Genomic DNA, 13577 nt, shown 5'->3' with positions numbered 1-13577 from the left:
CCCTATACAGGGTTAAACACTAATGATTACTTCTAATGGCTCGATTTGCCACAAAAAATATAATTATTTCTTACTGACATTCTTTAATGCGTCAAAATAAATTGTAGTTTAATACACTTTTTCACCCTAATGTTTCTATTTTTTTATTACATGGTTAACAGTTAAAAGTATATCTATTGTGGGGCCAATTACATAAATAATCGAAAATATATATTTGTTGGCTTTTGGTCTAAATTAATTGAGTATAACCTCAATTCAACCTAATGCATTTCTGTTATAAAACCTTAAGTTTCTTGCCTATTTATAAATATTAGGTCTAATCTCCCGTATTTCTGTAAAAAAAAATATTTTTGAATGTAAGATAATGTAAAGGGATATATTGCTATTTTATTATCATGAGAAACTGTGTATTTTATTAAGATGGATTGTTGAAGATTGGATGGATGCTGGCACAATTGGGTAGCTTTACTTGGACAGATGAAAATTTAAGACCTGTTTAAAATGATGTAAGGCACACAACACAACATTTCAGTGAGTTTAATACTTTTTAAGGCCTAATTTATTTATTTATTTTTTAATTTAAGACATTTTAAGACCTCGTGGACACACCCTGCTTACATAAACTTCTTATTCTAATACCAATGGATCCAATTTCGAAAGGAAATGTTTTTTTTTTTTTTTTCTGGTTTCAATCCCTGGTTGCCCAAATAATCTACAGTACTGCATCACTAGGGGCCACATATTTTCTAGTATTCTAAACTTTTTTTTGTTTTATACAGCTTATTCTTTAGCTATTTCTCATGTCATAATGGCATATAAGGAAATATATCACAAGTTGAAAATCTGTAAAGAGTCAATCTTCTCGAAAGAGATTGTTGTGAACATGCTGTGTCTTTTGCTGGGGATATGTATCAAAGGTAATAATGCTGTAAATAATGTTCAGTTTCTTGCACAGATCACTTCAAGCTTCACTTCAAGTCAAGAGCCTTGAGTTTGAATTTTTACTTTGCTTATATGTCTTATATATACGTAAATATTTTTAAAGTACCAGTATGAATCACCAAGGACTTCTGTTCTTAGACTACTAGTACTCTAATTACTGCTTTTGAGATGCACTTTAGTTGCAATGATACTTAGTAAACAAAGTCTACAGGGGGCCATCAAAATAAAGCATACCACTTCCTTTACAATAACTAACATTCCACTGAAAATGCTAAAATACTGTGCAATGAAGTAATGAGGGCTTAATTATGCTTGCGAGAAGAAACCGAAAAAAGCACCAGCAATTTTCTACAAGAAATTTCTCACTTTCCACTCGACAAAGACATTTTTCTCCCTTTAACAATGAAGCCAAAGATTTTCACAACTTCAGTAATATGCCGTCACAAGTTTTGTTGGTCGGTGATAAACTATCTCTATGTGCTTCAGTAAGTGCTGAACGCAAGTACTTGCAATTCCAGACAGTTTGTTTTAGAGCTATATTGTAGTACAAAACCATCAGTAAACTTGCTTTTAATTGCATACAATGAAAAAAAACAGAGAGGGGAAAAATACTCAGTTCTGTGAGCAGGGCGCTTGTGTGCATCATTTGTCAGGTTTATTATAGGCCTATAACAGGGCCATTTTCTCTACTGCTCCACATGCACAATCCATCACAGAAGAAATAAGCTAAAGAAGAGTGCAGCACAACAACAGTGTGTAGAAGTGAGCGGAGCAATGGGAAAAAATACATTTGTTTTAGCAAACGTTCACGCAACATCACCATGTTAAATTCCCTCTGAGCCCCTTTGGGTTGCTGAAGTGCCTCACAGACACAATGGTGATCATTTCATGATTGCTCCTTCAAGAGTTCAAACATACAACCTTTTTTATGCTGGTCCAGATTTATAACCACTGAGCTGCATAACTCTGTGGAATCAAGTGAAGCATATAAGAGCAGAGATCAATGCAAGTGAATGCTATATAGGTAATAGAGTAGGCAGGATGAACAGAATCACACTTCACAGGCGAGAAGTTCAATACGCATCGCAATAATACCTAACGCCTTTCAACCACAAATGTTCATGTAATGATATGTAATAACCTTCTTGAAAACTGCAAAGATGTTTTGATGAATGAGGATGACTCATCTGCACCTCAATGCTGGTGAATTAAAATGAACTGAATCATAGAGAGTGGGAATAGATGGATGGCCATGATCCACCTGCTCAGAGTGATGTAAATACTGTATGTTACAATAGTTTATTTATTGAAACGTCAGGCTTTGCACATTTGCCAGAATTACATTTTTTAATCTTTATCAAAGGTGTCAATAGTTCCATAAAGAACCTTCAATATGCATGGAATTTTTCCTGATCTTTGCACCAAAGGGTCTTTTGAAAATTTGAAAGAACTGCTTCTTGAAAATGTTTGTGAAACCCTCCTTTTGGAACAAATTTTAAGGTCTAGTGCAATGTTCTATCAGACAAAAACTTGAGCGAGTGTATTGTGCTGGAAAAGTAATACATGTGAAGACACATTAGCATTTTTCATTTACAAATCATGCACTGTGATAAAGTGTTTTCAGGTGTTAAAGTACAGTAGTATTGTAGAAGTGAATCTTTAATAATTTGTTACTTTGGAATTATAAGGTTCTATTTTGAGATATTGAGCTTCAAAGTTTTTGCATTTCATATAGTAGATAATATGTGTGTAACAGTTCCCTTTCATATATTAACATGACAGAAACCCTAAATGTAAATTATCAACATTCTCTTTAGTTTGCTAATTAGGGTAAAAACAAACAAACAGGGCAAATACAGATAGAACCTTCTAATTCTAAAAAGTCATTTTCCGCTTGGAATTATAAGGTTCTATCTGGAAGATCATTAATTGAAGCATTACTTTTCAAGAAATGCAATCAGTCTGCTTGTTAATTTAATGTAAAACATTAAGAACAAATATGTTGATGTTTGAGAAAGTACATTTTTTGCTGTCTGTAACATTTATTTAATGTTTTAGGTTGAATAAATTTTTTTTTAAAATTAAGCTTACAATTCTGTGCTAAATATTTTGTTCAGTGCAGATGTTAATTTTATGTAATTAATATGGTAAAATGTCTTATTGTAATTAAGACCCTATGAATTTAATTAATTATTTATATCAAATTTAAAGACTTTAAAAGAAAATGTGTCCTTTTAACAGACAATGTGTCCTCACCAGAGATCTAACCCTCATAGATCGTTGGAGAACCCTTTACTTTCACGTGGACTACAATTCTGCCATAATAAAGAACTACAAATCCCGTCAAGCACCACACACACACACACACACCTGTTCCTGCTTTTTTGTAAATTACACACACACAGCTGCTCTTGAACTGATTAGATGGAATATTTATACAGCACACATATATACAGACTTTGCTGAGTCTTGTTTAACTGTACTGTGAGCATGTTTTCCTAGCCTTGCCTTACCGTGTTAGAACCTTGCTTTGTTTTATTATTTATTTCTGTCCACTGCCTCCCTTTGACCATACGTTTATCGAACACAACTCTGAATTTCCTGTATACATCTGTTTGCCCCTGTGTTGACCATTGCTTCCCTGACCATTCTCATCATAAACCTGCATTTGGATTCTAAACTCTGTTGTCAGCATCTCCTTCACATGACACAAAGAGAAAATGAGTCGTTTAACAAAGTTTAGACAACTAATAAGCACTGAAACATGTTTCACTGACTATATATGCACAATTAAAAAAATGTCACATATTTCACAGAAACAATAATTTATAATCTGGTGTAACAACATACCCTGCTACACAAGCTCAACATAATTTTTTTTTTTGTTTTTTATCTACAAGGTGACAAATTGACAATATGTTTGATAAAACCATCAAGATTTTTAATATGAGTGTTGTCTGAACATCTTTTGAAGATTATTTATTTCTGTCCACCCCTTTACGGTTTCCTTGTTCAACATCCTTCTCCAAAAAAAAAACTAAACTTCACAGCCTTTCCATCTGAGCAGGCTTGTGCTTTTACACTGAAGTGTTCTACTGTATAACAAAACTGCAACTTTGTTAAAAAATATATAAAGTAATGTCTGTCAAAGAACAGAAATTATTATAACACAGTAACTGGCACAACCTACAAATAGGTTATCAGCGGTATCAGTATATTGTTACAAAGTAGATTTTAAATCAAAATTACACCAATTAGACTACATTTATTGACCCCCTCGAAAACGAGCTGGTTCACTTCAAGGGGCTATACCATTTAATAAATTCAAATTCAAATAAAAAAATATCACAATTATACCCAAAGGGTAAAAAAAACTACATGGAGCAAAAAATGTACAATACAAACTGCCAAAACTTTGAAGTGTGATGCTAAACAGGTTTACAGTGATATTTGACCATATTTTCTGCTGAGTTCAGAGCACAACACTGAAAAATATATTTAGTGCTGGTGTTTGTGAAAACAGTACTTGTGAAACTTGTGAATACAGTATATTGTTAATCTGTGCGTTCAGTTTTCTGTTTCACAATTCATCACTTGGTTGCTTGTGTGTGTCTGGTTCGGTGTGTGTTTTTGCTTTATTCCCTTGTAACCTCTTCGCCTTTTTGTTGGTGTGAAAAGTCTGTAGTAATTCTTCCTTAAAGTCTCACGAGTTGCGATTCATAATCAATCACTTCTTGGATTTTTTTTTTTTTCCAGAGTCTCTCAGGCTTGCTGTGCCTTTTATAATTGATGTCCCACAGGAGAAGGGTCAACCTTGGTCTCAATAATTTAGAGAGCTAGGGAGGAACCATGAAAGAAATAGAAAGCGTGAGGGAGATGGATGGACGAGTATCGATCAGCGGAGGCTGAGAAAAGTGTGTTCCTGAGTGGGAAAGAGAGAGAAAGAGAGAGGAAGTGAGTAAAGCCAGGTCATGCCTGCTCTGCATTCTGGTGAAGTTCATCCAACACTGCGCAAAAAGAGCCCAACTGCCAGTCTGTTCCTGAGTGCTGCTTCTGCATGATGGGAAGTCATTACAGTGCAATTAATCATGTGAGTGACGGGCTCATCATAGCGGCTCTGACAGCACAGAGAGGAAGACAGTGCTCGCCTTGAGATCAGAGATGTGTCAAAAGCTCACCACTGATGTGTAGAGTGTTTACATGAGGAGGAAAGACGTACAAGCTTATTTTGCCCAGCCAACCTTACAAGATTCATCTGATGTAAATGGCTGAATGAAGACATCAAGAAATGAGCAGGCCAGATTAAGTCTGTAGTAGGGCTGGGCAAAATAGCAAAAAAAAAAAATTATCATGATATCATCTTTATTATCATTCAATATCGATAATTATTTAATAGTATTTAACAATACATTTAGGAATATTAGAATTTTTTTGTTTTGTTATTTAACTACTTTATTTTAATTCACCAACATTACTAAGGCAAATAGTTTTAATGGTCAAAAACCCAAATATTTAAACAAAATATCTTATCCCTTTATAATAAAACGAACATAAGTCTTAAAGAGACTCTTAAACTTGATAAATGTTGTGTGCAATGTGTAAGGTGAGAATATTAATGATACAGTAAATCTCAAACTCTGTAAACAAAAATGATGATAATCAAATCTGAGTTTTGAAGTAAAGGAACCAGACATCATTATTCAGATACATATTGCAACATTACAAATTGTGAAGGTGAATGACTACATTACCTCTATGCAAAAAAAAAAATCTTTCAGATGGGGTGCTAGTGGCAGGGATGCACAAGAAAAGAAAACAAAAAGCCACTGTGGCGATATCCTTACATCCTTTTTTATTTACAATCTCCTCACTGCTGCTATTCGGCACTCATTTTCGCATGTGTTGTTATTCTGACCTGGGGTCTGTTCTTCGTACGTGGATTACTCAGTTAGCTGGATTTGGATATTGACGATTTGACACGATCCAGGATCGTTTCGTTCTTCAAAGCTGATCCGAGAGTTGTTGTCATGGCAACAGATCTGCTAGGTCAAACCTGATTGGGAGCAGGTTCAAATCATATAAACAGGATTAGATCGGCTCAGTTCAAGCAAAGATAATACAGAAAGTATGTACCGAGTTCTGATATTTTCTTACAGTAAAAGTTATATACACTTGGGAAAATTGTAGTTTTTAACTATATATATAAAGTTATAGTCATTAATAAAATAAATAAAGTTTTACATATTAATAAAACGTATGCAATCTGCACCCTCGAAATGAAAGTGCAAAGACTGCCACCTGGTGGTGCAAAGAGAAAACTTATTGATATGAACTTTTTAGATCGCTTTAGTACAAATTGTGTATAATAGAAATGCACAATATGTGACTTTTTTTAAAAGCAATAATACATTTATGCAGTCATAAACATGTTTTGACAGTTAATATGCCAGTGATTTGATGCTTCACAAAAGTTGCAGACGCCTTTACCAATATCAAAATGCTTTTGGAAACAAGCAGTTATTCTTTACACCGATTAAAAAACTGTACTATAATAAAGAAAATCTTTTCTAAATGTAGAACTAAATACATTGATTTGCATTGAAATACATGATGAATACTCTTGTCTTGACAAATGAAAGTGTAAAGCCTGCAGCTCACAACAAATGTCAAGTTATTGCGTGTCATATTTAACAAGCCGTTTACTGCTAATTTGATGTAATTTTGCTCACATGGATAATTGAATATTAATCAGATGATGTCATTACGCTGCTGTGCCGTCAGCCAATCGTTGCATTGCTGATCATGATTTCGAGGATCGATAGATCTGTCCTTAACAACACACGCAGTGATCTCAGATCAGTTCATCCAGACATTCTAATCTGATTCGCGAACTTGTTTGAAGAACCAAATAAGCGAGAGATCAGTTATCAAGATTAAAAGATCCAGGATCTGCCAAATCATCTTAGATCATTTAAGCGAGGTACGAAGAACGGACCCCTGAAGTGGTTTCCTTGACTGTTTACAATGGTCTCATGCTCCCCTGGTGTCGCTCATAACTAGGCGACCATCAAGCGTTTCCCCAGAGAATGGCAAATGGACAAATCATTGTTGCAGCTCCGATGCAAGTATATGGTGAAAAGTAAAAAGCACTGCAGTGTTTGGGTGCGCTGTGTTTGTCTCAGATAGTTAGTCTGCCGTTATTACAGAAATGTGTATATTCCATACAAAGTGTGAAGCAGGTTAGTTCTACTTGCATAAATCTCTGTGCGCTTGCAGCATTTGGAAAAGTTCTGGGGCCTCATGTACGAAGACTTGCGTGGAAATCTTACTAAAACATTGCGTACGCACAAAGCTGTAAATGTGCGTACGCAGAAAAAAATTCAGATGTATGAAACACTGCGTACGCCGAGTCTCACGCATATTCTTTTGTACATCCGAATGAACGTGAAACTGAGCGCAACATGCACGAGCACAAAACCCCTCCCTGCCTCCTCCCCCGTATGAATATGCTAATGACTATGCTAATGTAAAAACCCAACGAAAAAGCAATGGCAAAAGCAAGCAAAAAGAGAAACTTTGAACAGAATGTGAAATGGAGGTGCTGCTTTCGGAGGTAGACCGGAGAAAAGCGGTGTTATTTGCAAGTTTGTTCGGCGGAATTAACAACAAAAGAAAAAAATAGAGTGGGAGAGTTTAGCTGATACGGTTAACACAGTTGGGTCTGAACATTGCACTGAGTGCATTTAAAAAAGAAATAGTGTGGTTTATATCTGTAAAATGTTGCGATACCCTTCGCAGTCTCAGTGGCGCACCTCATAAGAAGCATATGATCATATACTGACACGTTCGAGCATAACTCGGCTCGAATCCAGCGTCTGATGAATTCATTCTTCTTTATTTTCCCGCTACATATCAGATTTTGCCCACTATTTATCACGAGAAAGACAAGTAGGAATCATCAATAAGTTTGTGCATCATATTTTATTTGCACATTTATTGAATGGAAATGTTTCTGATTCACGCATGCAAATTTATCTTCACATAGTGTCTTTATAGCAATGTGCGTGCAGTAGATAGCTCAGATTACATTGGGAAAACAGGCGACCGCTGCAAATTGTGCTTTAATGTTTAGCTGGTCAACTGTATGGTATGGAAATCTTACATACCTACTATATGAACCCGTCTCATACAGCTGCCATTGCAAGGATCAGACACTTTGTAGAGAAGAATTTAACACAACTGCCTCTAGGAGTCGCCAATGGAAATAAAACAGACACGCACAAAAAATGTGCGTACGCCTGCCAGAAACCTGCCGTGAACCTGCGCAAATTCCCACGTTCAGTTCATTGTTAGTAAATCCAAACGTGAGCGATTCTGAGCGTGAAACCTGGCGTACGCAAAGTTTTTGTGCGTACGCAGCGTTGATACATGAGGCCCCTGATGTTTTTCAACTAGGTGTGGCTGGAAAATGCGAGTGCGTCGCCTGTGCGCCGTTTGCTCAACAAGTGCAAGCCGCGTGCATCCATTGGAAATGACAAACGTACACCTTGAGCTTATTGGTATTGCTTTCAAGGTGCGCTTAGCAGCCACATTTTACTAAAACTAGCCTTTATACCGATTTTTTTTTTTATATTGATAATGTTAATGGTGTTCGGTTTATATCATACCAATATCTATACCAATTTTATTGCCCAGCCCTAGTCTGTGGGATTTTGTTGCGATTTCTGCTAAGAATTTGTAAAAACCTTACAAATACAACAACAACAAAGATTTTATTTAAGTGTTTGGTGTTGTTTGGTACACAAAACTAACTGCAAAATATGCAGCCCTGTAGATACGCATTCCGTGTGAGCTGACAGATAAGGAAAAAAACGATAATATTACAGGACTGATCAGATTCTTCTGTGGCAACAGATTTAGGTCAATCAACAAAAGTTTAATACCATTTTGGCCAGTTGGATACACATCACCAGTATTGTTGATGCCCTGAAACAATCTTGTTGGATAAAGTTTTACAGGTTTGAAAATTTGAAAAAGAAACCATGTGGATAGACAAAACATAACTTTTTGGAAATGACAATGTCACAGTATCATGCAACTAGAAGAAAGAAGAACCCTGCATGTAACAGCTGATAACAACAACAATGGCAGATTTCATTGCTGTGTTTGTGTTGCAGGTGCTGCTAAGTTTATTAGCATTATTACAACAAATCTGTATCAATATGACCAGCAGAGATGCATTAACAGTTACACATGTCAGATATTTCATGTTTATGACTAGAAGACAAACTTCTTGCGCATGCTCACTAAATTTTCCTTTCATTTTAGTGCATCCTAGAGCTGTTTGCTTGTTTACAGCATCACATACAAGCATCAGAGGTTCATTGGGAATATCTGCCAAGGGCTACATTTTTTGGGAAGAGTGAAATATGGGCTCGGGGCTACGTCTGGTAACACAAACGCTATGGGTTGGTATGATGCTGCAGACCACTTCTGTTGCTTTTCACACGACTACTGACTGCTTACCTTCTTATGGATGTTTTATTTTTTTTTTTTTTTGGAGAGGACAGTTTGCTTGGTAGCTCGCCTCACCACTGGACTTGGGACATGGAGCGGAGGATGGTTCCAGAAGCATTTTTTTTTTTAAAAATCATTATAAAATTGTGGAAATCAAATGCAATGGCTTTTCTCTTCTGTTTTGCTTTTGAAAACACTATCAGTTGGTTTTATGGAAGGAGGTGGGCAAGTCGATAGCTGATACATCCACCACAAGCCATCTGACTTCTCTCAGGGATACATTTCAGGACTTTGGGATTCACCGAACTGTACACAGCAACCACTGGTGGATTTATGAGAAGTGCGTGTAAATGGCTATGATATGAGATCATGTGGCTTAGTAAAGTATTTGTTATTGTCAAAAATGTACACAGTGGATTTGTGAAAACAAAAACTGCAAGCAAACCTAGCCCTGGGCAAATATTTCACAGTTCCCAAAAATATGGCCCTGGGCACTTATCCCAAAAAGAGCCAATAAGTGTGGCATACATATTACACCATTTTAATCAGGTTTTCCTGTTTGCATGTTAATGCAGACATTTCATGTATGGACAAAAAACTATTAGAATCTGTAATAGAACCAAAAACATGATCATTGCCATGTGTACAATGTAAAGTGCATACTGCATATTCACACTGATGTTACTCTGATTTTTTTAGGATGACAAAAGCTTTTAAAAATGTAAATGTTTGCTCAGCCTCCATGATTCTACAGCACTTATGATAAGATGCTTAGACCCAATATCAATTCTATTTTTGTTCCCCTATTTCTTCCTCTTGGCCCTTTGGGCTTTAAAATTTACCTTAAAGAACTGGGATAGCACTACAGCACCTGCACACATCATCATATGTCATCGCAATCTCCCGCTTCATATGAAAAATCTTTGTTCGAAGGGCTATTCACCCCTTCCCCTTAGGACACCTTCAAGCTAAAGAGAATTGAGACACCCCTACCCCTTCACAGGAACACGCAAAACGAGGGGTAGGGGTAAGGGTAAGGGTAAGGGCTAAGGAGTAGAATTAGCATTGGGCCATAATCACATCAAAGAAAACAGAGATGCATTGTTCAAAGTATGCAGCAGCATAAGATATTTTGCAACTTTTGATTTATGTAAAATACTAATTTGTTCTTATTTGTTGTTCCTTCTAGCACGATCTGGCAACACTAATGGCAACAAGATGGGTTTGTTTTTAAGATAGAAAACCCATTGTGATACGATTTTGCAACTTCAGCTTATTCGGTTATTCAGAGCAGTTGTGCTGAACTGTATGTACACTGATTGAGATCAAGCATTAAATGTAGGCCAAAATAGAGAACACATTCTAAATCAATGTGATTCCACCTGCTCATTTGAAAGGTTAAGCTATCATCTAATCATCACAGGGGCCGAAAAAGTACAGAACATCCAAATAGAAGTCATCTTAAATCAACAGGGGTTTTAGCTCTGTTTAGCATTGCAAATGTTGTTTTGTTGTACAAACAGCTGACACCATAACAATGATTTGTTTTGCTCTTGTAAGGGCACCTTGACATTTGTCAGTGGAAAAACAATGTGATTACTCTATAAACCTTAATAAGTTGCATTAATTAAGGTAATAATTATATTTATGATAATTAATGATAATAAGGTAATCTTTTATCATCATTTTCGCCTAATGTGGTCTTTACAATTAATGTATTTAACATTCTGTTATGGGGTGGTCCAGAGTGTATTTTTAAGGCTTGGTTGTGTTTATAAGATGCAAAGCAATGTGTGCTCATGCATAATTTGTAGAAAATCATGCTATTTTTTTCATATATTCTACTTTGATTACATACAGCTACTCGACTAACATATAAATGTTCCTCTGAAGACCCGCCCTCAAGAGGCTCTGATTGATCAGTTAACATAATGTGTTGTGATTCGCGGATTGGCTCCATGTCACCAGGAATCATCTCTGTTATAACATTACAGCGCCTCAGGCTATGCCCCTTCGCTGCGTGTAACCTGAAAGGTTTTTGACATCATTAACCCGGATGTATTTTTTTGTAGTCCCCAAACTTCCAAACTTAACCTAACTTTGTAAAAGCCAATGTCTCCCTTTGTATTGAACTATGAGCATATTACTTTCAGAGACGTTGTTTGTATTTACACATCCACATTTACACATGAACTAAAGTTTCAAATATGACATCGTAGTGGACCACCCCTTGAATATTAACAAGCTGTTGGTGGTTTAGCATCATTAGCACACTACAAAACAACTCAAATTGTAATGTAAAAAACACTTTAAATGCAAATATCAGTTTAATTGCTTAATTAATAACTAAAAAGTTCACTTGACTTTAAAGGCTATACTTAATTACATTAAGCTAATTATTTTTTAAGTTATTACAAGTAAAATGGCAATCAAACTATAATAACTAGTCATAAGGTCCCTTTGTTAAAACTAAATCAGTCTAAAAAAGATTCAAAAAGCATTTGGTTAATTACCTTTCACTATTCATGGGGTTTTAAAAGGAGTTACTGTTGTCAGAGTTTTGTAAAATCACTTTAGTGTCAGTCTCTGATGGCAAACAGTGATTTGTGATACTCCACTGCTGTAAGCGTGAGCAGATGGTGTGCTTGTGAGGGTTTAGTGTATCTGAATGATCACTCAGAAATGTAAAAACAGATCAGTTTACCTGCAAACATCTCTGGCTTGCTCTTTCTCTCCTTCACAGCCGCCGCATTAGAGTGTAAAGTGTTAGCAGGCCACCACAATCCTTTTGTTCGATTTAATTCAGCAGATTGCAAAAGCAGGCTTGGCTGGCATTTCAGACGGGTAGAGGTTTCCTTCACCACGGGAATCATTACAAGCTAATTTACCCCTCACACATGTTTGCTGCCTCCCCACCATATGCTGTTTGTGTACCTTCAGAAGGAATGATAATGAATTTCCAGGACACTTCACTGTCAATTCGTCAGCCTCCCTCTTTATCAAGACTCTCTATTGACATGCCGTTCAGGAGGTTGATTACATTTGTGCATCCACCAAACGCATCGTCTGCTCTGGGTCAAATGATGACTCCACGTCGGACTTCTGATGATGAAAACATTTTTTTGTGAATTGTGTTAACCTTGAGGTCATTTTAAAGGGAAGATTTAAACAAAACAGCGAGGTTGAGAAACTTGCAGAAATCAGAAAACAAATACTACACCATTTTGCCTTTAACTACTTTTACAATGTTGCTTTACCCTGTTCATTTTTGCTATTTAACTTTTTTGGTGTAAGGAGTTATGTTGCTTTTTACCAGCAATAATTGTGAACATATCATTTTGTTTCTTTTTACAACTAATTATCTAATAGACCAGTGTTTCCCAACCCTTTTACTGGAGGCACACCAACAGTACATATTTTGGATGTCTCCCTTATCTGACCCAATTATTTCAGGTTTTGGAGTCTCTTCTAATGTTCTGATGAGTTGATTCAGGTGTGTTTGATTAGGTAGAGGTTGAAAATAGCTGTTTCTAAATACGCGTTCTTCAGTGATCTTGTGTCCTTGTGTAACGTCATCATCAACCATGAAAAGTTCAGTTCCAAAACTAAAGACCGCAAGAACGAAAGACGTGCGAGTTTGCGGATGTGTTCTTGATATCAAGGATGCACTGATGCAGACTTGAGCACCGAACATGCTCTAGAAGTCCCAGAAGTCATTGCGACTGAATAAAGGAAGTGGAAAGCTAAGTATTATTAAACTTCAGAGATAAAACTTATTTATCTCAGGAGTTTCCCTAAATAAGAATACATTTAATGTGAACTTAAATACTATGAAAATCGTAATATAGGCATTAACACATAAAGGGTTTGAAATGAAGTTTGTATTGAAATGTTTTATTTCTACTGTGCAATGTTTATTTGTAAGGTCTTTGTGCATGTTATATATATTGATAAGGGAAAAACAATAAATTCATAATAATTCTGCCTTAAAAACGTGTGAAGGTCATGTGGCCATCATGAAGAGTGCATCTCATTACTCACAGGATGCGTTCTGTGTTCTTGCAGTCTACCAAGTTCGTTCTTTCAAAGTGACCTGGCAAGACAGGTCTTAACAAGAA

At 36.1% G+C, this 13577-nt stretch overlaps 1 protein-coding gene and 1 long non-coding RNA gene across 5 annotated transcripts in view; both read right to left on the bottom strand.

The window, feature by feature from the left end:
• Positions 1–13577, bottom strand: part of znf804b (zinc finger protein 804B) — a 229156-nt gene that overhangs the window by 99184 nt on the left and 116395 nt on the right. The gene's annotated exons all lie outside the window — the stretch shown is intronic.
• LOC147840314 (uncharacterized) lies at positions 683–10728 on the bottom strand. The gene is made up of 3 exons (XR_015511521.1): positions 8378–10728; positions 6938–7232; positions 683–5857 (listed from the first exon to the last, which is right to left on the bottom strand). It is a non-coding gene; the product is annotated as an uncharacterized LOC147840314 (long non-coding RNA).

This window comes from Danio rerio, chromosome 16, assembly GCF_052040795.2.
Source record: "Danio rerio strain M-AB ecotype USA chromosome 16, GRCz13ab, whole genome shotgun sequence".
NCBI lineage: Eukaryota > Metazoa > Chordata > Actinopteri > Cypriniformes > Danionidae > Danio > Danio rerio.
This window is presented reverse-complemented; position numbering and strand designations above follow the sequence as displayed.